The sequence below is a fragment of the Squalius cephalus genome (genome assembly GCF_949319135.1).
Source record: "Squalius cephalus genome assembly, chromosome: 20".
Taxonomy (NCBI): Eukaryota; Metazoa; Chordata; class Actinopteri; order Cypriniformes; family Leuciscidae; genus Squalius; species Squalius cephalus.
Window position 1 is genome coordinate 34,439,551 of NC_137141.1, and position 24,814 is coordinate 34,464,364.

General features: G+C 38.1%; 2 long non-coding RNA genes across 2 annotated transcripts in view; one reads left to right on the forward strand and one right to left on the reverse strand.

The window, feature by feature from the left end:
* Nucleotides 1–20,535, reverse strand: part of LOC307147694 — a 40,055-nt gene extending 19,520 nt beyond the window's left edge. The window contains exons 1-2 of the long non-coding RNA XR_013819353.1: nt 20,431–20,535; nt 17,336–17,601 (exon numbers count right to left, since the gene is read on the reverse strand). This is a non-coding gene — a long non-coding RNA (uncharacterized lncRNA). The remainder of the gene's footprint in view (nt 1–17,335; nt 17,602–20,430) is intronic.
* Nucleotides 1–24,814, forward strand: part of LOC307147689 — a 249,122-nt gene that overhangs the window by 271 nt on the left and 224,037 nt on the right. The gene's annotated exons all lie outside the window — the stretch shown is intronic.

Sequence of the window (24,814 nt, forward strand, 5' to 3'; positions counted from 1 at the left end):
GCTAATGTGATGTGATGCTATGCAGTGTTGATTCATGTTTTATTTCGCACTTTTGCCTGCAAACTGTTTTCATTTCAAGGTTCTTTTGTTTTGGTTTTGAGCTGCTAGACACCCTCCACTGCTATAAGTGATGGGCGCTTTCGAAACACTGCTTCAAACTTCCAAAGTCACATGATTTCAGTAAACAAGGCTTCGTTACGTCATAACTGTTTGGAAACGTTTGGAAATGTCAAACGTTTTTGTTGTATTTTTTGTTGGGAGTTTTTGTTGTATTTACACTGTTCTGACCAGCAGGGGTCACCAGTGTGTGGCGTTTCGAACGCTTCGAAACTGTGAATCATTTTGTGAAGCAATTAGTTCGATTGATTCGTAGCTTTGAAAAGCTTTTTCTCCCATCACAAGGCTCGAAATTGCGACCATTTTGGTCGCATATGCTCCTGAAATTTAATCTGTGCGACCTAAAAATATATTTGGGAGCATTTGTGCGAGTGCAAATAATGGTTGTGGTGCGACCTGTTTTCATTTCTCTAAAAAACGTTTGCAAATTACTTAACAGTGTGTACCTTATGTGCGCTGATACGCGATGGCCGGACCGTCATTCTATCCAACGTTATATAACCAATCCCGGGGTTTTTCCTGCATTGATTTTTTTTGGCGGCCGCCAAAGCCTTATTTGATCGGTGCGTGAGTGACTGCTGCGCTTGACGAGAGAAAGCCCCGGCCGCGCGCGCGCACTCTCACGTCTTCAAACAACACGAGCGCTGTCTTGCTCTCTCTCCCTCGCGCATATTAATCAAAATCATTTGACACGATAGAAAAAGGGCGGAAGACTGAAGTTTCACGTGGAGCATTCGGAGATTTTTTTTTCTCCTAAATTACCGTGGAGTGTGAATTGTGCTAAAAAAAAACTACCGGGATAATCACACAACGCTTGCCGTATGCTACACGTCCACTAATGACACGTCCGATTCGCGAACTAATGACTCATTTGAACCGATTCACTTTAATGAATGGTTAAAACAACTGATCTGTCCAACACACTCACGAGACGTCTGAATCGGTGTATAACAAATCGGTAGCCTAACACTTTACAATAATGTTCCACTTATTAAATTCTAGTTAACACAGTTAACATGTACTATTAATAAACTGCACTTTGTTAATTTGTTAACCATTGTTAATGTTAATTTCAACATTTGGGCTACTAATAGCCTACATTATTGATTTTTTTTTAATTATTTGTTAACATAGTTATGCACTGTGAAGTAACATTAATGAACAATGAACAGCTGTATTTTTATCAACTAAGATTAACAAAGATTAATACAGCATATTAATAGCAATAGAGTGCCAAGTGCCAAGCAAAAAATGCAGGGACAGGTGTGTGGCAAACAAATCAGGTTCATCAGGTTCGATTATTAAGGCTTTTAATCGGCAGGATACGTCAAATATAACCATACTGTCTATGAATATAACACCGCATACACCATCGCCAAAGAAGAGCTTGCCTTCACTAAATTTATGTCAAATGACAAATCATGTGCCAATATCATCGGGGTGAGATGATATAGAGCCAGAAGACCAAATTTCAAATCTTGGCCACAGGATGAAATAAAATCTGTTAATACATAATTTGTAGTTGTGGTGCTCCTTAATTTTTGGTGGTGCTCCTAACTTTTTGAAGTTGGGAGCACCAGTGCTACCAAGTAAAAAAGTTAATTTCGAGCCCTGCATCACTACTGCTTAGGCTATAGCCTACACTTACTTCCTTTATTTATGAATATGAATTTATTTTGTGCACCATTCTTATGGTGGGCTGTTAAAATATTAACAAATATTAAATGTAAAATATTAAAAGACAATACACAAATGAAAATAACAATACAATAATCTATAACCATGTTAAAAAGCATTCAGTTTAAGATAGCCACAAGAAGTAGCTAATATCTAATAAGCTAATAATTAGCTAATAGCTAATGCAAATATCATAAACTATAGTCATGTGTGTGTGAGGTCAAGTCAAAATCATGGTGCATTGTGGTCCTACATGATGATTAGGCTTGTTTGAGATTTTGGGATAAGGCAAAAACACTATTTGGAAGATGGCTTCATGATGTACAAGATCATTACTAAATGTTAATTTGGTAACTTTAAGCACTGACTTGCTATTGTTGCTTTATCAAACACATTGTGCTCTTGACAAAAGAATAAAACCCTGAGGCGTTTATGTATGGCAGTGATTACCCACTTCACTTGCGGTTTGGCACCAAGAACAATTCAGACTATTAATCATCTGCAGATAAACAGCGTTTATTCTGTGTCTGACACAAGGCCTTCAGCAGCATTTTCATACAGAATCCTGTCTCATGTTAAAAAACTTCACTGCATGTTGCTCAATACACATGCCACGGACAATGTCTTTCCCCAACTATTTCCTGATACTGTTCCGCTCCTGCCACATCAGACTGAGAATCTGATCCATGTAAACATTTCTGAGAGTCTCAGCGACCGCAGTTCTTTTCCTGGTCTTTCCCTGTCTCCAGTGAGATGATTTGGAGAAGAACTCAAGCCACACAGAGAGAGATCTGCCATATCTTGTCCAGGCAGATGAGCGTTTATAATCTGAGCAAACAAACATCTCTGGCCGGCCGGACACTGTGGTCTCCAACTCATCAGTGTAAGGTTTTGATGAATGCACGAAACTTCTGTTCTTGATGCTTTACTAAGAATCAACAGTTGTTTTTTGCCAGTAAACATATTATCTAGGCTGACTGTGCATGTCAGTGAAGTGTAAATTATTACAAGAGTCCTCTGCGGTCTTCAGGTCTCTTGGCTCAGGGTTGGTAAGATTTTTTGTTGTTTCTGAAAGAGTGTCTTCTGCTCACCAAGGCTGCATTTATTTGATCCAAAATACTAGGGCTGGACCCGAATATTCGAATATTCATTCGGTGGGTTGGTATTCGATTTGAAAATTTGACATTCGAATATTCGTTTTTTTTTTTTTTTTGCACACCTGAGATCCCCCGCGAAACGGTTCTCATTCGCACTTGAATAAGGCCGGCGACACACTGGCTGCGTGGCGTAAGCGTCTCAGATGCATGGCGTGTCCATTTTTATTTCGGCTCCCATGTTAACAGGTTGGAGTTTGCACACTGCCTGCGTGAAACGCGCGTCTCAGGCGCGGCTCGAGCCATGCGGAAAACGCGTGCATGCTAGAAATAGAACCGACGCCTAAGTGTTCCAGCAACGGGAGTGTTCTCTGGCTAGAGCGCAGAACAGCGGAGTGTGTATGGACCAAAGTGCATGCCTGAGCTTGTGTTTTGGGTTAAGCTGCGTTGCTTTGACATTGTGGAAATAGAATAATAGAAACAAAATGTATTAGCCTTTTTACCCGTTATTATCAATCAAAATTAATCTCGTTTTTAATTTAGGTTAACTTAATTTCGTTTTTTCTTTATTTAAATTTAGTTTTTCTTTATTTAAATTTAGTTTTTTTCTTTATTTAAATTTCGTTTTTCTTTATTTAAATCTACCCTTTACTGTGTCAGTAATTTGTTAGTCAGAAAAATATTAGACTACCTTAAAAGTAGCCTATTGCTTAAGTTAACAGACCTGTGTGTGTGTTTTATATCACTAGTGCAGTGTCCGTTCTCAGAGCATATAAGTCCTGCCCGCGTGAGGTGCGCCGCTTCCCGCTCGCGCTGTTCTGTAGTTTACTAAAAGTTTATTCATTCTGAACGTGTCGCGTCTCGCGTGTCTATCTATATTGCACCAAATGCGACACTGCACTCCCTTGTGAAGTCGATTGGATGAACGGTTCTCGAAATAATCAAAATGCAAATGGGCAAACAGACACATAGAGATTCCTGCCTTTATTAGAGAGAAGAATATGTTCAGCCCCTCTCTCCGTTCATTACTACCGAAGCTTCGAAGCTCAAAAAATGGTATTTCGGACCAGCCCTACAAAATACAGTAAAAACAGTATTAGAAATGTCATTTAAAGATGTCATGACATGGATTTTATAATTATTTGAATGTGTTTATTGAGGTTCACTTATGTTAATATATATTTTTGCAACAAAAAACAAAGAAAACAAGCAAATTAATATGTATCAGTGTAGACAGTGTCAGTCATTATAATCTGAACACACATCTGTATACTGTATCAGTGTAGACAGCGTCAGTCATTATAATCTGAACACACATCTGTATACTGTATCAGTGTAGACAGCATCAGTCATTATAATCTGAACACACATCTGTATACTGTATCAGTGTAGACAGCGTCAGTCATTATAATCTGAACACACATCTGTATACTGTATCAGTGTAGACAGCGTCAGTCATTATAATCTGAACACACATCTGTATACTGTATCAGTGTAGACAGCGTCAGTCATTATAATCTGAACACACATCTGTATACTGTATCAGTGTAGACAGCGTCAGTCATTATAATCTGAACACACATCTGTATTAGAGCCCGACCGATAAAGGATTTTGAATGCCGATACCGATACAAATATTTGTTGGTTTTAAAATCCGATATTCCGATATATCGGCCGTATTTTTTTTTTTTTTTTTCAGAAAGCGCAACAAAACATTAACAGATTTCCCTAACATTAGTTATTTGTAGTTATTTATGAGTTTTAACTAAAATAATATGATAATGCATTTTAAAAAGAAACTTGTTTCTTCTATTGTCACAACAGAACAGAGGAACATCAAAATATATTAAAGTTCTGATAAATAAAATGTATAAAAATACAAACTTAAGATTTTTTTTAAGACTAAACGTTTAGTCCTTTGAACAAAAACAACAATTTCACATTCAAATTGTCAACAAATTCAAATTGCAGGGTTTTTCCTGGGTCAAAATTGGTCTTCGGTGGTGGCTGACCGACATGGTCATCCACACACAGCAGAGTACCCTAGTACCCACATGATCCGCAAGCCCAATATTGACAATAAATGTTACATTTAAAATAAATACAAAGAAACAGTTTGTGATTTTTTTTCTTATCCTATTTATTCATGAAAAAAATGATCACTGACAGGCTAGTAAAAGAAAGCGATTACAACTTATTTTATATCTATACCTTGATGTTTGTTTCTTTTGTTCCTCGTTGTTAATATTTGGTTGTTCATTCTTTTTATTTTATTTTTTGGGGGGGGCCATCATAGGGGTGGGCGATATGCCAAAAATATCATAACACAATTTTTTTTTCAGGAAAATCACGATTCACGGTTTTATCACGATTCTTTTTATATTTTGTTTTTACTATTTTGTGACTGAGCATTACAGCCAAACTAATGTCCATATTTTAAAAAACAAAGCCTTAGGTAACAACAAAAAAAACTAAATGGCAGACAGGGGCAAAGATAAAAATATTTGTCATTATTTTCTTTGTTATTAAATATTAAGATCAAAGATACATATTACACATACACAACTTAATATACAAATTAAATAAACAGTGCTTTATGTTTTCAGCTACAGTAGGTGTATTTAACAGTAGCATTGAAGAAAGTAATTAAATGAACAAATATGAAATTAAAACAAAATAGACTTCACTGTATGAATTATACATTGATACTTATTAAAGCTACTTAAAGTTATCAGTCAATAGTTTTGTTGGTTTATTAACATTAAAGGAATAGTTCTCCTAAAAATTCAAATTGTCATAATTTACTCTTTCAAGTTGTTTTAAACTCGAATAAGTTTGTTTCTTCTGTTAAAAATAGAAGTTATTTGGAAGAATGTGGGTAACCAAACAGTTGATGTACCCCAGTGACTTCCATAGTATATTTTTCTCCTATGGAAGTCAATGGGGACCAGCTACTGTTTGGATAGCCACATTCTTCAAAATATTAATATTAGAAAAATATTAGAAAATATTAGAAGGAAATTAATACAGGTTTGGAACAAGACAACATTAGAGTGCGTAAATGATGAGATGAGTTTTATTTTTGGGTGAACTATCCCTTTAAGGACAAGCGGCAGCGTGTTTACTGAAGCTACTGTCTCTTTAAAAGAGCTGCGCGCGACACGTCTAACGCATTTTGACAAGCAGATTTACTCAATTTTCTCAAGTTTGCTTTCACTTTAGACATAACTGACTTTATGTAAACCTTGTGTGTATTTAACAGTATAAGCACAATAAGACTCGAAAGATAACTTAGTCCAGTATCCAGGCGCTGGTAGACAGGCTTTTAGTGCATGTGAGCTTCACATGCACGCGCTGAGAAACGCACGCGTCGAGAACAGCGCATCAGCATGCGAATTAAATGTTTAACCGACAAGGCATTAAAGCACATGCAAATTATGAACCTTTGTGAACTGCAGTGTCCTGTCCCTCGGCTCAAAGGAGTCATTAGGTCGCGAATCGGACTTTAGCGGACGTGTTGTGTGGGAAATTGGGAATCCAGACTGTTAGGACATCACGAAAGATTTGTCAACACACACAAAAACACTTCAAACTTTTTTTTTTTTTTGCGTTTATTTAAAGTTATGTCAGCTGCATGTGCGGAATGCTTGTCACAAGTTGTAAGAGAAGATAAGGCAATTTTTTTTTGACTGCAATTCACACCCAGCGCTAATTCAGCAAAAATCGAATGCACCGCGTGAAACATGGATTCGGTCTTCCGACCTTTAGGATCAGTTGATTTTGATGCGAAGGGAGAGAGCAAAGACAGAACTGAAGACGGGGAGTGCCCGCGCGGGGGTGGGGCGATGTGATCGTTCTCTCCGTCGCTCCGTCAGTAGCCTGCTTCACTCACAAAACCCAATTACAGATCAAATAAGGCTTTGGCGGGACAAAAAATCGTTTTGGCGGCCGCCAAAAAAATTTCAATGTAGGAAAAACCCTGAATTGTCATAATTTACTCTCTCAAGTTGTTTTTTTCTTCTGTTGAAAATAAGTTATTTGGATGAATGTGGGTAACCAAACAGTTGATGTACCCCAGTGACTTCCATAGTATATTTTTCTCCTTTGGAAGTCAATGGGGACCAGCTACTGTTTGGTTACCCACATTCTTCAAACTATTAATATTAGAAAATATTAGAAGGAAATTAATACAGTTGGAACAACATTAGAGTGCGTAAATAATGAGATCATTTTTATTATTGGGTGAACTATCCCTTTAAGGACAAGCGGCAATGTGTTTACAATTGCTACTGTCTCTTTAAGAGCTGAGCACGACACGTCTAATGTACACGCATTTGACAAGCAGATTTTCTCTCAATTTTGCCTTCACTTTAGACAACCGACTTTGTTTATGTAAATCTTGTTTGTATTTAACAGTATTAGCACAATAATACTCGAAAGATAACTTAGTCCAGTATCCAGGCGCTGGTAGAAAGGCTTTTAGTGCATGTGAGCTTCACATGTACGCGCTGAGAAACGCACACGTTAGAACAGCGCATCAGCATTTAAAATTAAATGTTTAACCGACAAAGCATTAAAGCACATGCACATTATGAACTTTTGTGAACTGCAGTGTTAAAATTTTATGTGAATATAGCCTACGTCGCGTTGTTCCGCTTCACTCTCGGCTTATTTAACCGCAGCAAAACTGGACATGATAGTCACGAATTTTGTCATCCTTATTTGAGTTAAGAGAACTGATAGGGATGTTCTTTTAATTGTTATTCAAGCAATGCATGTCTCGTGAGTCGTGACCAACTCACCATGAACACACTTCACCGATGATCTCACTCGCGGTTCTCTCTGCCCGACTCTGGCTGGATCAGCAGGTTGCAGAATGTGTGGCGCGTTATACACGAGTGTTGCCAACAGGGACGGTGTAGAGTGCCCTCTGGTGGACAAACTATACAACGCCAACACTCATAACATGGTTGAAGGGTGTTTCGTCCGTTTTTATTTTATTTTTGAAATATTCATTTATCGGCCGTTATAAATGCCGATACCGATAGTTTTGAAAATGCCTAATATCGGCCTGCCGATATATCGGTCGGGCTCTAATCTGTATACTGTATCAGTGTAGACAGCGTCAGTCATTATAATCTGAACACACATCTGTATACTGTATCAGTGTAGACAGCGTAGGGCTGGGCGATATGGCTGAAAACTGTATCACGATATAAGTGTTTCATATCGGTCGATATCGATAATTATTGATTTTTTTTATAACATATTTAAAATAAGGACCAGTCCAGGAGACAAATATATTACATTTAAAGATTTTTTATTTTAAACTTAACCTACCTCTGATTATAATCCCATCAGTTATAAAGGCAGACATGTCAACACGACCATGGAAAACTCAAAAGTCTAAAATCACAATGAACACTTAACAATTATCTCTTAACATTAAGGTGCAAAATTAAAGAATACGTAAGAAATGCTTTATAAAGGGGTGGGCGATATGGCAAAAATATAATATTACGATTTCTTTCTATAAATCTATTTCTTTCTATTTTCTATAAATTATACATTGATACTTATTAAAGCTATTAATAAAGTTATTAGTCAAGAGCAGTGAGTGATTTTCTCTTTACATTTTGTTGTTTTATTAACATTAAAGGGATAGTTCTCCTAAAAATTCTAATTTTCATAATTTACTCTCTCACGTTGTTTTAAACTCGAATAAGTTTCTTTCTTCTGTTGAAAATAAAAGTTATTTGGAAGAATGACCAACAGTTGATGTACCCCAGTGACTTCCATAGTATATTTTTCTCCTATGGAAGTCAATGGGGACCAGCTACTGTTTGGATACCCACATTCTTCAAAATATTAATATTAGAAAATATTAGAAGGCAATTAATACAGGTAGAGTGCGTAAATAATGAGATAATTTTTATTTTTGGGTGAACTATCCCTTTAAGGACAAGCGGCAGCGTGTTTACTATTACTACTGTCTCTTTAAGAGCTGCGTGCGACGCGTCTATTATACACGCATTTGACAAGCAGATTTTTTTCTCAATTTTCTCAAGTTTGCTTTCACTTTAGACATATCCGACTAGTTTATGTAAACCTTGTGTGTATATAGTATTAGCAAAATAAGACTCGAAAGATAACTTAGTATTCAGGCGCTGGTAGACAGGCTTTTAGTGCATGTGAGCTTCACATGTATGCGCTGAGAAACGCACACGCTAGAACAGCGCATCAGCACGCGAATAACAGAGAAACTGACGACGGTCTTGCATAATCTGCAGATGACATTGGTCTGACTACGGTCGGTCAGACTTTAAGTCAGGCGAGCTGACTTTTCCTGTTTTATCTAGTTACTAGAGAGTGAGTGCCTTTGTTCATGCAATCAAACTTGCTTTGCTGGTTTCTTCCGACGAAAAAAAAAATAAAAAAAATTATCGAACGTTTTATCGAACGCATTTTTTATTGATATTGATTACGTGTCTATCGCGATACATATCGTTATCGTTTTATCGCCCAGCCCTAAGACAGCGTCAGTCATTATAATCTGAACACACATCTGTATACTGTATCAGTGTAGACAGCGTCAGTCATTATAATCTGAACACACATCTGTATACTGTATCAGTGTAGACAGCGTCAGTCATTATAATCTGAACACACATCTGTATACTGTATCAGTGTAGACAGCGTCAGTCATTATAATGGCTTCTGTTTGCTTTTGATGCAACACTTCAGTGAGTCCAGTGAAGGCAAATGTCAGACGTTAAGCAAATGAACGCCAGTGGGCGTGGCCTATGGTGTGATGATGTATAACTATAAATTTGCAAAAGTATTTGCCCGTGTGATATCACAGATCCTGCAATATCAATGTGGCAATCAAAACAAGCCATTTTTGGAGCTTGATTAAATGTATGCTTTGTTTATAATGAGGTTACAGGATGTTTTAATGCAGGGTTTCTCAAACTCGGTCCTGGAGGGCCACCGTCCTGCACAGTTTAGCTCCAACCCTGATCAAACACACCTGAGCAAGCTAATCAATGTCTTCAGGATCACTAGAAACTCACAGCTAGGTGTGTTTGATCAGGGTTGGAGCTAAACTGTGCAGGACGGTGGCCCTCCAGGACCGAGTTTGAGAAACCCTGTTTCAATGGTACAAAGTTCTCTTATCAAAAGATCAAGGCAAAGTTGATTTCTTATGTCATGACCCATTTAAAAGCAGTTTTCCACATAAATATCTTGTAAAAGTGTTTATTCCTGTGATCAAAGCTGAATTTTCAGCATCATTACTCCAGTCTTCAGTGTCACATGATCCTTCAGAAATCACTCTAATATGATGATTTGATGCTCAAGAAACATTTATGATTATCAATGTTAAAAACGGTTTTGTTGCGTCATATTTTTGTGGAAAATATAATGCATGTTTTTTTTTTTCAGGATTCTTTGATTGATAAATAGTTCAAAAGAATAGTATTTATTTTATGTCATAAAAAAACATGTCATCAACAGATGGAAGGCTCAACTCATTCAACTAGATAGAGGAAGTTTATTAGTCACTGTGAATCACAAGTATTGAGTCAATAGCTGGTTGTAATTGCAAATACATGTCACACAGAGTCGATTATAGATTATCTCATTCACTTCTTCAACTCCAGCCTCAGAAACTGTTACACTGCACAATCTCACAGCGCCCTCTAGTGTTACACAAGCCTATATCACTATCATAAATGCACATCAAATACATAACTACTGAAAACAAACCTTCAATAAGAAACATATAGTAGCATACCACTAATATATTTATATGTAGAAAGACTTAATCAAAATATTGAATATAATGCACACATTCATGCTGTTATGGAGGCAAGAGTAAAGATTATCATATTAATGCACTGTATAAGAAACAATATAATTTTCACTTTTGTTTAGCCTTCAGGCTTAAAGCAAAAGTCTAGATGAAAACTGCATTAGAATTATTTGAAACAAAATTCTTTTTACTTGACATCTTTACAACTACACCAAGAAATAATGAATAAAATAATGATCATTGCACAATTTAAACATTCAAAATTCAGTCAAAAAATATATTTCATATCTAAGGGTTACAGTTACCCTGAACTTACAATACGAGAAAAAATACAACCTGTAAAAGTAGCTTCCAGTGATGATGTTCATGTACATGTTAAATTAACTTAAGTTTAAAATGTCTGAAAAGCTAATGATCCCACTTATGATCCCATTATGAGTTATTATATCCCCTCACCGTACAGCATCTTAGACGGATTATTATTAAACATGACTAGTATTCCGACCTTCTACTTTCGACTTGCTGTCTAAGTCGAGCTGTCTTAATTAGGTTCATTATAAACATTTTCCAGAGCATTTACTCTGGATTGAACGATAGCTGTGGTGGAGCCGGACGTTTCTGGATCATCAGAGAAATGACCTTCTATGTCTTTGTGAATGTGGTAATAATACAGGAAGAGGAAAAACCCTGAAAAAAAAATCAGAGAAAATAATTTCCTCAAATACATTTCACAGATTTAAAGTTGCTTACATAATGTTTTTAAACTGTAACACATAAAATATCAACTCCCATTATAACATTATAATTAATTATATATTTTGAAAATCAATTAAAAATCACTCATGAATTAATTCAAATAATTTGCTGAAATCTGTTGGACAAATAGAAGCATTCTATCAAACCAAATGTAATAATGCATGTGGTTGTTTCTCACCCTGAAACGAGTTCAACACGGTGAAGATGTAATATGAGGGAATGAGCATCGGTCCATAACTGAAGAACGCCACAGCCCACGTCAGGCCAAAGAGCAGGAACAAACTCAACACCATCATGAGCTGCTTTCTGGCCGTCTTTCTCTTGCCGTCAGCCGCTTTTATTTGTCGAGCTTGGACAATCTTGGTGACGATCATGATGAAGATTCCAGTTGTGAAGATGAAGACTAAAGCGTAGTAGCCAATGTTCACTATGTAGTGAATTAATGGATCTGTAATCCAGCACCTATAATTAGAAGAGTGAAATATAATCAGTGCCCCTATTATGCTTTTTCAGATATTACCGTTCATGCACTGTGTAATAGAGCTGTTTGTTGGGATGTCAATTTACGCAAATTCCCATAAATGATTGTCGTTTAAATGAACAATCAATTAATCGACTAATACCACGTGTGTCACCAATGCCGCCTCAGATGTGTGTTAGTCAGAATGTGTAACTCCTTCTCTTTCCATAATGCGCTGAAACACGGCAACTAAACCCAATGAATTCACAGTGACTTATTAACCTCTTGATTCGGCCCCCCCCTTTTGAGCCCAAAACAGGAAAATGACATGCTTGAACTCAAATGGTTGTCTTTCCTAAACCCTTTGGAGTATTAGCATAGTTGTGGTATCATTTGAAAGAAGACAAATGGAGCTTTATTCAAAAACAATACAAGTTTTTTTTAAAGTTAGACAAGTTGGAGTATAATGGAATGAAAATGTTTTGTGCATAACATCTTTTTATCATAAACAATAATAAAGATGCCTGCGACAGCTAGATATACAATGGGCCCAAAGCCACAAGTCTAAAGAAGTTATGTTTCAAGTTTGAGGATGATATAACGAAAAATGAGGTTCCTGCAAGGTTTTTTCTCTGACTAGTGCCTTTTTCGAGAATGGCCACTTGATGCTCCAAAATGCCCCTCGGTAAGAAAATCATCTGAGGGCTAGAGAAAGCTTTTACAGTTACTTTTACAAATACCACATATATTAAACCATTCTTTAATTTTTTTTTAAATAATACAACATTATTTCATAAGTTTTAGTGCATTCATTACTAAATTCACACAAACTTAGCTGTATACAAAAAAAAAACTTTTACAGTCTTTACAGTCAGTTTTTGTCTCCATGGAAAGTACGTTGATTGCCAGCCGTTGATTGTCGTGTCCAGACATATAAACAGATGCTACATCACTAGGCCTTCGTAAACAATCGCTATATTAAGGGTCTATTCAAACCGTAATCGGGCTCCAAAAGCAATCGTTTGGAGGCTATACATGAACTATTATTGCAATGATGGCCAATCATTCAGACAAAAGACAGCATTTGGTCTCCCAAAACAATCGATTGTCTCAATAGATATTGATATTGCATACACTAGTGGTGTCTACAGAACAAGAGAACAAGCATCGCCGATTCTGCCGCTGACTTCTTTCTTCTCCTCGCTTCTTCTCTAATGCCAAGTTCACACTGAATGATTTTAGGCCCAATTTTCGCTCGCCGACAGGTTTTGTAAGATTGCCGACAAATGCCCGAAGTCATAGGCAAATCGGTGCTCGTTCACGCGAGTGACAATCACGCAGTGTGAATTATCAAAGACGCGATTTGAGAGAATCGCCGACGAGTCCGTCCGCCGCCCGTGAAATATTAGGCATGCTGAATATCTGGACCTGTCGGCGATTCAAAATACTGCTGTGAATGTGTTCTGACTGAAAACTACATCGGTGATGACCTACAGCCAATGAGAGAGCAAAATACAGGACAGCGGGATGTTCGGGGAGGAGTTATAGACCAGAATATCAATATTTTAATAGATAAATTTACAATTATATCAAACAGAAACAAAGCACAAACATTTGCTTGACCAGCAGCAACAGCAGCACAATGCAAAATAATTTATTTACCCCCAACTCTCTTTGCAGAACACACACTCCTTGCTCTTGTCTCCCCAACCATTTCCTCCTGCATAATCTGTTTTTTTTCTCCTTTTCGCTGCAAATCAGCGCACAGACAATTTAGATCGCAATCTTCTTGCAGGCATTCATTTAAAATAACAATTTCGGTCTCACGCAGGCGTGATCTTGCATTATTTCCTCATCACTTCTCGTGTGTTTGGTTGTGAAACGTAGTTTGCAGACCAGACAGAAGTTGTCTGAGATTCTTCCTATTGTAAAGTCATGCAGTGTGAAACCTGTCGCTGATCCATCGTGCAGTGAACACAGCAGCAACTGAATGATACCCCAGATAGTCGTGCAGTGTGAAAAGAACAGTGACCCCACTACTTTAAAAATCGTGCGGTGTGAACTCGGCATAACACGTCCTCTTGAGGGGAATAAAATATTTTTGGTCACGAGGATTTGTTTTTCAAGCAAATGAAATCTGTATTGTATATCTGTACTGTTGTGCACATGCGGAAGGTAAACAGCTCACGTGTTGTTGGAATCGTCTTGGCATTGTCTAAAAGTTTTGTCCATCAAAATTTTACTACAATGGCAATGGCCCGCCCTCCCGTGGGCTCACCACCTGCAGGAGGGACCGTAAGGGGCAGGTGCATAGTGGATCGGGCGGCAGCCGAAAGCGGGGACCCCAACGTCCCGATCTCTGGACACAGAAACTGGATTTAGGGATGTGGAACGTCACCTCGCTCACTCGTTGCTTCCCTGTGCATTCGGGTTGGGGACAGGTCTCTTATTGTCGTGTGTGCCTATGGGCCGAACGGCAATGCAGAGTACCCGGCCCTCTTGGGGTCTCTGGGAAGGGTGCTGGAAAGTGCTCCGACTGGGGACTCCTTCGTTCTACTGGGGGACTTCAACGCCCACGTGGGCAGCGACAGTGACACCTGGAGGGGCATGATTTGGAGGAATGGCCCCCCTGATCTGAACCCAAGCGGTGATCTGTTATTGGACTTCTGTGCTAGTTACAGCTTGTCCATAACGAACACTGTTCAAGCATAAGGGTGTCCATCAGTGCACGTGGCACCAAGACACCCTAGGCCAGAGGTCGATGATCGACTTTGTGGTCGTTTCATCCGACCTCCGGCCGTATGTCTTGGACACTCGGGTAAAGAGAGGGGCGGAGCTGTCAACTGATCACCATCTGGTGGTGAGTTAGATCCGATGGCGGGGGAGGAAGCTGGACCGACTCGGCAGACCCAAATGTACTGTGAGGGTCTGTTGGGAACGTTTGGCCAAGTCCCCTGTCAGAGAGATCTTCAACTCCCACCTCCGGCGGGACCGGATCCCGAGGGAGTCTGGAGATATTGAGTCCGAGTGGACCATGTTCTCCACCTCCATTGTCGTCGCGGCAGCTTGGAGCTGTGGCTGTAAGGTCTCCGGTGCCTGTCGTGGCGGCAATCCCCGAACCCGCTGGTGGACACCAGAAGTAAGAGATACTGTCAAGTTGAAGGAGTCCTATCAGGCCTAGTTGGCTTGTGGGACTCCTGAGGCCGCTGACGGGGTACCGGCAGACCAAGCGGACTGCAGCCCGGGTGGTTGTGGAGGCAAAAAATCGGGCCTGGGAAGAGTTCGATGATGCCATGGAGAACGATTATCGGTTGGCCTCGAAGAGAACCGTCTGGCGCTTCAGGAGGGGGAAGCAGTGTCCTACTAACACTGTTTACAGTGGAGGTGGGCCACTGTTGACCTCAACTGGGGATATCGTCGGACGGTGGAAGGAATACTTCGAGGATCTCCTCAATCCCACCGACACATCTTTCATTGAGTAAGCAAAGGCCGAGGGCTCGGAGGTGGACTCGTCCATCACCCAAGCTGAAGTCACCAAGGTAGTCAAGAAGCTCCTCTGTGGCAAGGCGCCGGGGGTGGATGAGATCCGCCCTGAGTACCTCAAGTCTCTGGATGTTGTGGGGCTGTCTTGGCTGACACGCCTCTGCAACATCGCGTGGCGGTCGGCGACAATATCTCTTTGCTGGCAAACCAGGGTGGTGGTCCCTCTATTTAAGAAGGGGGACCGGAGGGTGTGTTCCAACTACAGGGGGATCACACTTCTCAGCCTGCCCGGGAAAGGAGAATTCGGCCGATAGTAGAACCTCGGATTCAGGAGGAACAGTGCGGTTTTGAGGGAAGGATGGAATAGGAGATTGACAGACGGATCGGTGCAGCTTCTGCAGTAATGTGGTCGATGTACAGGTCTGTTGTGGTGAAGAAAGAGCTGAGCTGCGAGGCGAAGCTCTCGATTTACCGGTCAATCTATGTTCCTACTCTCACCTATGGTCATGAGCTGTGGGTCATGACCGAAAGGACAAGATCCCGGATACAGGAGGCCGAAATGAGCTTTCTCCGCAGGGTGGCTGGGCGCTCCATTAGAGGTGAGGGTGAGGAGCTCGGTCACTCGGGAGGAGCTCAGAGTAGAGCCGCTGGTGGTTCTGTTCCAGATGCCTCCTGGACGCCTTCCCGGGGAGGTGTTCCAGGCGCGTCCCACCGGGAGAAGACCCCGGGGAAGACCTAGGATTATATCTCCCGGCTGGCCTGGGAACGCCTCGGTATCCCCCCGGAAGAGCTGGAGGAAGTGTCTAGGGAAAGGTAAGTCTGGGCGTCTCTGCTTAGACTGCTGCCCCCTGCGACCCGGCCCCGGATAAGCGGAAGAAGATGGATGGATGACAATGGCTTGAGAATATGCCTCTCAAGAGATGTCACAAGATCCGACAGTACTGCTTGGATATTATTAATAATTTATAGAAGAATGATGATGGAGAGCACATTGTTCAGGCGAACTCTGATGTAAACAATGGACAATATATCAATATTTCACGGATTTAACGCTTTGGTGGACAAAAAGTGCTGTTGGATGTTTTTCAATGGACACTTGTCATGGACATTTTACCCAAGTGTGATGGATTGGATTCATCTCGCAATCGCTATTTCATAAACAAAGGTATGAAGTCCCGTTTTGATTTTGCGTGTTGTCATTTGCACTCCTGACATAAATTACAGTATTACTGTTGCTGGAGCATCTATATCGTAAAACAGACACCATAAATTGACAATAAACCCTTAGAAATTTCAAATGATGTATAAATTTATCATTCTTTAATATTTTAAGATAGTATTCTATATAGTAAATGTATACGAGGTCAAGAGGTTAAAGTTCCATAATAGGGGCACTAAGTTTTATTAATTCATGCATTTATGACATCAGAACAACTTACATTCGTGTGGTTTTTCCAGACGTTGTGTTTATGATCCGTGTTTTATATCCTCCTACTGAAACAACAGCTACGACTATCGGAGCCGGAAACGCTGAAAAAGATCATGGTTATTATAGGTAACTAAAACTAAAACCATAAAAAAAATCCATTACTTGAAATAAAATAAACTTTAACTGAAAATTAAAATATAAAAAAAGCATTTTATTTCAGCTAGTTGCCAAGGCAACATTTCTCATATTCATTTAATTTTATTTAACTTGATTAACTTGATTTTACTAAAATTACTAAAATTCATATTAAAATACCACTGATAGAGACAATTAATGAAGACAAGTAAAGGTAAAAAACATAAAAGTATCATGACAGTAGTTCATAAGGCCTAGGCTATATTCTTTTTCGGGTGAACTTGAGTTTACAGTCTGACTTGCTGGTTTTTGTTTTAAAAGGTTTTATTTCTTAAGGCAAAAGTATAACGTGTTTTGTTCATTTAACTCACTCCAGCCGAACACTGTGATCTTCCTCATGTAGTTTGTGATGGTGACGTTCTGTCTGATGAGCCATAAGTACATATGAAGAGCTTGAATGAAGAACCAGGTGAATGTAGTCAGCATGGAGTAATGCATGAGCAGCGCTATGAAGACACACGCAGCCTTGTCTCCTGTGTTGGCGACACTCTCGTTTGACAAAAAGGATAAATTCAGGAGAAACAAAGCCACAAACATGTTCATCAAGATCTTCGTGGCCTGGTTTGATTTAGCTTTCCTGTTCAAATATAAAAACAACCTGAATTTGTAACATGCATTTAGCAAATGCTTTTATCCAAAAGAGGAGCAAAAGCAACTAGTGATGGACAATATATCTGCCACCATATTGTTATCGGCCGATAAATGCTCAGTTTTACATTTTAACATCATAAACTCGATAAGTATTTAAGGATTTGCAGCACAAATCTGTCATATAGGCTACATCAAATTATAATGAGAACACGACTGTAAAAGAATGTTGTGAATTCTTTGTGTGCCCGTGTTTTAGTACGTCAGCCTGCTAAACACTTCAGACTGCAACCATTTTTCCTGCTGGTGCCACAATTTCTTTTAGAGGTTGCATTGGTGCCTCCACCACATTGCCAAACTGATTAGAGCTGCCATTCCAGTTGCATATGAGAAACATCAAACGGCAAATGAAAGCGGAACAAAACCATGCTTCTCGTTTGAGCTGCGGAACACGGACCGTTTATCAGCTCAGACCAACAGCAAAACGCAATCTTAGAAGAACAGGGCCGATCTCGATCACGCGACACCGTTCATACAAAGCGATGGGATATCCTGTGAGAAAGCGTTTGAATTTGCCATATTATTAATAACATCGCTGCGAGATCTAGTTTGAAGTATTCAAATTCGACCCAAATATCAGATATCCAATTCCTTGTTTGCATTATTTAGGTATTTTATTTGTTTATTTCGTTAGGAAATAGATTTCTTTGGTAACACTTTAAAACAGTCTCATTTTTTAACGCATTAACTAACTTGAACAAACAGAGAGCGATAACCTTTGTTAATGGTAATTAACCCTCTGGGGTCTAAGGTGTTTTTGGGGTCCTTGAGATGTTCTGACATGCCCTGACATTTGTGCTTTTTTCAGTTGCTTATAAACATATTAATGGCAAAAAAAAAATACACACTATTTAGCACAAACAGGGCTACCATAATATGTGAGCAACAAGAATGTACATGTCTGCATTTTTGAGAGAATAATGTTTATGCGTGGTTATTGAAAAACACATTCTAAATATGTGCCAATAAGACTTTTGTCTAATGGATGTCATCATCTAGTGTTTTTTCTTCAAAATAATGTGAAAATCACCCTGCCTTATCATTCACATAACACAATACATTGATTTGAATTTTGCAAAGCACTTTCTGTTTGGAAAGGCAATATGCGGAGTGGGCGTCAACGATCATGCATATTTAGTGGTTCACACCTTAGGAGACAATGGGGCCTGCATACTTAATTAGCCATTCATTCAGGTGAGTCACTGAGCCACAAGAATGCAAGAGCAACAGTTGGAAGCATCTCAATTCTTTTTTATTTTTCCACATATTGTGCTTGCAATTTGGCCTATAATATCCAAGGAAAACATGTCTAGTAATTGTGCAGTTAATTCTCATACTGTATTTTCAGTTTTGGAATATTTATCCTCTCCCCAAATTTGTCACTAATAAAACACAATAAAAATTATTTAAAGAAAAGGCTTATATTTACCTTTTAATAGTTTGTTTACATCTACCTTGTAAATATATTTTTTTATTAAAAAGGTTACAATTACAACAACAATTCAAGTGTAATATTTCTTTGTAAAAACTAAAGTATACATTTTATCATACATATTTCAAAGTTAAGGATTTGATTGATTATTTGATAACTTTATTTTTGACAAAACATACTATATTTAACATGAGCAAATATTGGCAAACAAAAGCTTATTTGAGGTGGCAGATATTTTACAGTAAAAATGTATAATCTATCCAAAACTAATCAACGAAATGTTGTCTTTCATATGTCTGTAACATAGGTCTTTCATTTTTATTATAAGAAATATAAATGTTAGTTTGCAGTTTAATACGTTGCTTATACAAATACATTTTATTTCAACATATTTCAGTCGATTTTTACTCAGTATAGCAATACAGTTTGCTAAAACCGAAACATTCATTCACAAACAGAAACGCCTGACTGTAACGTTGTTTTTATGAAATATTAGGGCATATAAATGTTAATTTTCAGTTTAATACGTTGCTTATACAAATAGCCTGCATTTTATTTCAACATATTTCTGTCGATTTTTACTCAACTCAGTATAGCAATACAGTTTGCTAAAACATCATCATTCATTCACACAGAGACGCAATTTAAATTTAAACTGTCTTTTTGCGAGCTGTGATAAACAGCGCGCATCTCTGCGGCTGCCGTTCATTCATTCACAGAAACGCAATTAACTTGAGAAGGAAAAAAAACTTACTACATATTCGGATCCTCTCTCCTGCAATACCCGCACTCTGAGGATACAACTTTGCATCTTAAAAATGTCTTAGAAAATGTTGATTTAATATTTAATTAAGATTAATAAATCCTGCAGTTGTATTGTTCATTCATTATTAGTTCATTAACTAATGCTAACAAAATGAAACCTTATTGTAAAGTGTTACCAATTTTCTTTTTCTTTTTTTTATAACGAAAGTTGGCCATAGGAGTCTAAAATTAACAAAGGCAAGGAATCTTACAGTGGTTCAAACTAGGTTACTGTAATTTATATGATTTATGTGTTTAGTATTTGTAAGTTTTTGGGAAATGGCTTTTAATGGTTAGCCTTTTATTTTTATAATCAGGCTCTTAAATTATATCAGAATTTGGATTTAGATTTATCAGTCAATATATCGGTATCGATATATTGAAGAATTATCAAGAATTATCAGTATCGGCCAAAATGTTAATGTCGGTGCATCCCTAAATGCAACTGGTCCAAAAACTTTGAACTTCAATACTTGAAGAACTAACAGCACAAACTAGGTGTTAAACATTAAGAGACTCTACCGTAACAGGAAATGCATGAACAGAGCGATGGCCTGAAAAAACATGGAGATGCCGCAGCCGATAGAAGTGATGAAGCTCAATGATTCTACATACGGCGCTGTGCTGTTTGCATTTATATCTGGAGGAGACTGAGAGATCAGAGAAATATATGTGAACTAAAAGACTCTGATATTGATTTCATGGGGTCTTTAAATGTAACTGAGAAGCTTCTTACCATCAGCACTGCAAAGAACGTCAGATGTGAACACGAGCACTTTATGGTGTTATTGCCGATTTTTACTGTCTTACAGCCGGACGTCGTCCATGTTAGATTTCCTTTGAAGGAAAAACAGTGTGAAATAAATAAATAAATAAATAAATAAATAAATAAATAAATTAGTTTTGTTGATGGGAACTGATAGATCCTTAATTAAATTTACCTTTGCCACCCCAAGATTTGCAGGACGCATTCCTGACCTGTGAGAACATGTTTGATTATTATCTTGATTTCACAGTGTCAGGTCATCATAATAATAATGTTTGGAAAAAACAAAACAAAAAGAAAAACCTTCATTACCAGATCTTTCTGTTTAAAGAACATTTCAATATTGTTGGTAAGGTCGGAGATATTGGCCCTCATCGTTATTCCATAAACCTCATTATTCAAAGTTTGATTCTAAATCAGAAAACATACATAAAGCAAATCAAACATAAAAGTGTGAAAACAATAGATCATTCCCTTTCATGCGTTATGTAATATAGGCCTAGCTGTTTATGAATGTAAACGTTGTGCAAAACTTTGAAGTTGAAAGTCATTCACGTTATTACTGTCTTACTGAAATACTTCTGCTAAGCTTCTGTGGGCCACTATTATCTTAAACTGTGTCTTAAATTAAGACACAAGACTCTTAATGCAGATTATCTGTTGTTTTTGAGTAAAGATAGGCTAAAGGATGGAGCAAGAGTTGTTTTACAATGTTACATCAGTCATTCACGTTAGAGCTCGGCTAACGAATGCACTGTTATTCAAACTTTTTACAGTTCCTGAATGTGCAACACAATAAATTAGAAATATACACATGGGTTTGTTGATGGACATAATCTTGTTAATGCTGATGGTGAGGAATTACCGCTGTGACATCTCATAATGTACCTCAAACTGAGTAGCGCATCACTGAGAAACGTCCTGCTCACGTTAGGGGTAGGGATGTCCCGAATACCACTTTTTCACTTCCGATACCGATACCGATGCCGCAGCTTTGGCTATTTGCCGATACCGATATCAATCCGATATTTTTATTTTATTCTTGAACTAATAATAATAATAATAAAATATATTGGAAGCACTTTGCTCAATTAGCCACATAAAAACATCTCACTCAAATGGAGAACAAATACTTCTCCAGTATATAGTCCACAACAACAGTTGATAATGAAAGACTGCCAGCCTTTATTCAAAAGACCTTGAGATATGTATAACCTGAATGAATTTAATTTGCTTAATTTGCTATATTTCAGATCAATATATTTGTTTCCTTAAAATTTTAATTAACCTTAACTTTATTCTCATCTGAATTATAAATAATTTATTTCTGTATAAAATAATACTACTTTTAAAAACACATTTGATTTTATTTTTTATTCAATGTAGAATGTGTAACTTAAAAATAAACAGATTAGTGCTCTGTTTTAGGACAAGAAATGAAAACCAATGCAATGATGAATGTCCAAAAGATGAGATAATTTTTGCTTTTAAACAGCGTGTGTGTGTGTGTGTGTGATTTTGGTTGGGTGACAGTTACAGTTTGACAAGAGTTGACAGTTTGACAAAAGCACAATGTTGTGTTTTACACAAATATAAGTAGGCTAAACACTTTTTGCAGTTTTAATGATGTCCTGTATGAAAATGACGGAGTATGTTTTTATGTTTCCACTGTTCGATCGCGCCCGTGCCTCTCTCTCTCTCTGACACACACACACACACACACACTCCAGCATTGCAATCTTGACATCGCAGCCTGTTAATTTTGCTGCGTCCAAACGCGAATAGAGCGTCAAATTTGCGTCTATCGCGTCTAGTTCGATGCTTGAACAGTTTGAATCCATTCGCACGTCCAAAACGAATAGGACGCGCCGCACGCGTATAATGATAAAGTGAGCGTTTGAAGCGATATAGACGCGCGTTCAGAGCTAAGGCGGGCTACAGATTAGGTGTCACTAAAGAACCCGCATATGCGCGTATCTAACAGTAACGTTAGTTCCGTATTACATTAATTAATGTGCACGCGAGATTTATTTATTTTTATACCGTGTATTCTCTGTGTAAATCCATGCACCGAACGTACGTTCAGTACGAATACGTACCGTTCCACCCCTAGCTGCTAATGGGTATCGGATCATAGGTATCGGATAATTTTTTTTCTCCCCTCCGATATCCGATCTAGCGTTTTGGGCCAGTATCGGCACGATACCGATGCCGTGGATCGGATCGGGACATCCCTAGTTAGGGGTGGGCGATATAGCCTCAAAATTATATCACGATATTTCAAGAATATTTGCGATAATGATATTTATGACGATATAGAAAAAAAATTTAGACAATTTTTTTTATTACATTTATCTCACCTAAATGTTTGCTCACTCATTGCGTTTTTACAATTGGGTAATTTTGTTTTTAAGAGTTAACACAACACAAGGAAGCTTGATTTCAATCATTGAATTAAATTGAAAAAAGTAGCAAAAAATGTATACAAAATAATAAAAATACAAATAAAGAGAAGTTTTTGGGTAGGTCTAACACTAGTATTCAGAAATACTACAGAAACTGAATAAGGTAATCAAATGTAAAATAACACTAGTCCTGAGTCCTGACTAAATTAAATACATAGGCTATTAATTCTGATTCCTTACAATTAAAGCTATCTTTTGTTGTTTTGACGACAACATTAATGACAGACACATATGGCTGCTGTCACTTTTAGAGCTAGTGCCCGGATCCATTACTGTTTTCATTATACTGTCTGTCACACTGTCACGCGCGTTTTATGCTTATTTCAGACATAACCGACTGTTTACTAATATACTAACCATGACCGGAATTTTTACACAATTTTGCGTGTTTTCCCCTGTTAAAGCGATATAATCCGCGAAAAATAACTTTTGTTACTCGCGAGCTGTTTGTGAGACGGCTTTACTGTATGTATGCACGCAGAGTAAACATCTCTCAGAGAGCGCGCGAGAGTACTGAATAGTTTAAAATCGCAAATGTTTAAACTTTAGTTACGATGCAAGTGACAAAAGACAATTCCGTCATGTCCTGACTGCTAAACACAAGAGTGTGGTATCGACGATTGACTTGTGCAACCCATTTTGAGAGCGAGAGAGAGAAGACGCTGCACCGCTGAACACTCACGCGGTTGGTAAAATTGCGTCTTGGAGTAAGTTTTAAAATTATTGATTTGATTTTATAATCTGTGTGGATTCATTTAGGCTACTCATACAATGTACATGCTAAACTGAATCAATGTTTGCGGGGGAATTTCCCGCATTATAAGTGGTAGACCTGCGGGAATTATTAAAATACTATTGAAGTAGCTCCTTTTTAGGTACTAAATCGTCATTGCTGCTCTCGCGCTCAGACAGATGTTGTTGTTGTGCGTGCTAGGGAACGTAATGCGCCATACGTCATTGCGTCGCTATATCAGTGATATCGCGAGATGACACTTTTTTTTATCATGTAAAAATTTATACCGGTATTATCGTGGACGGTATGATATGGCACACCCCTAGCTCACGTCGTCCTTGCGATGGAGGATCGGGTCGAATAACTAGTTCTTCCATTGTTTCATCATTGGTCTCGCGCTCGGATTGATATGCTAAAATTGAGGTCAACGTTACTTACCGTGTGTACAATCGCTTAGGACTGAGGAAACTGAAGTTCAGTTATATGTTAATGGGAGTTTAGCTTCTGACACGCGCTGTAAGCGGTCGACCAATTACAACAGACAGGGCCGTCTGGCCAATCAGAGCAGAGCAGCTCGCGGAAAGGAGGGATTTAGAGAGACTGATTCATCTAACGAGTCGTTTGAGAATCATTGAAAAATGTGGTGATGTGGATTATATTATGAGAAAATGAATTTTTGATCTTTGATGCATGGAAAAAATGTTGTAGGAGACCACAAAAACAACATTATGAAACTTTAAAATAGCATAATATGGGCACTTTAAAAGAATAGTTCACAGAAAAATGTCAATATTTTCATTCGGACACAAATTTAATTTTTAGAAATAGAATCTTCAGCTTTTTTCAAACAACAATTCATATGATACAAAAATAATTTAGCATTATAACAGAAGTGGATATGATTACTAAAAGATAAAAGATTTATACAGCAGATTTGTGTCA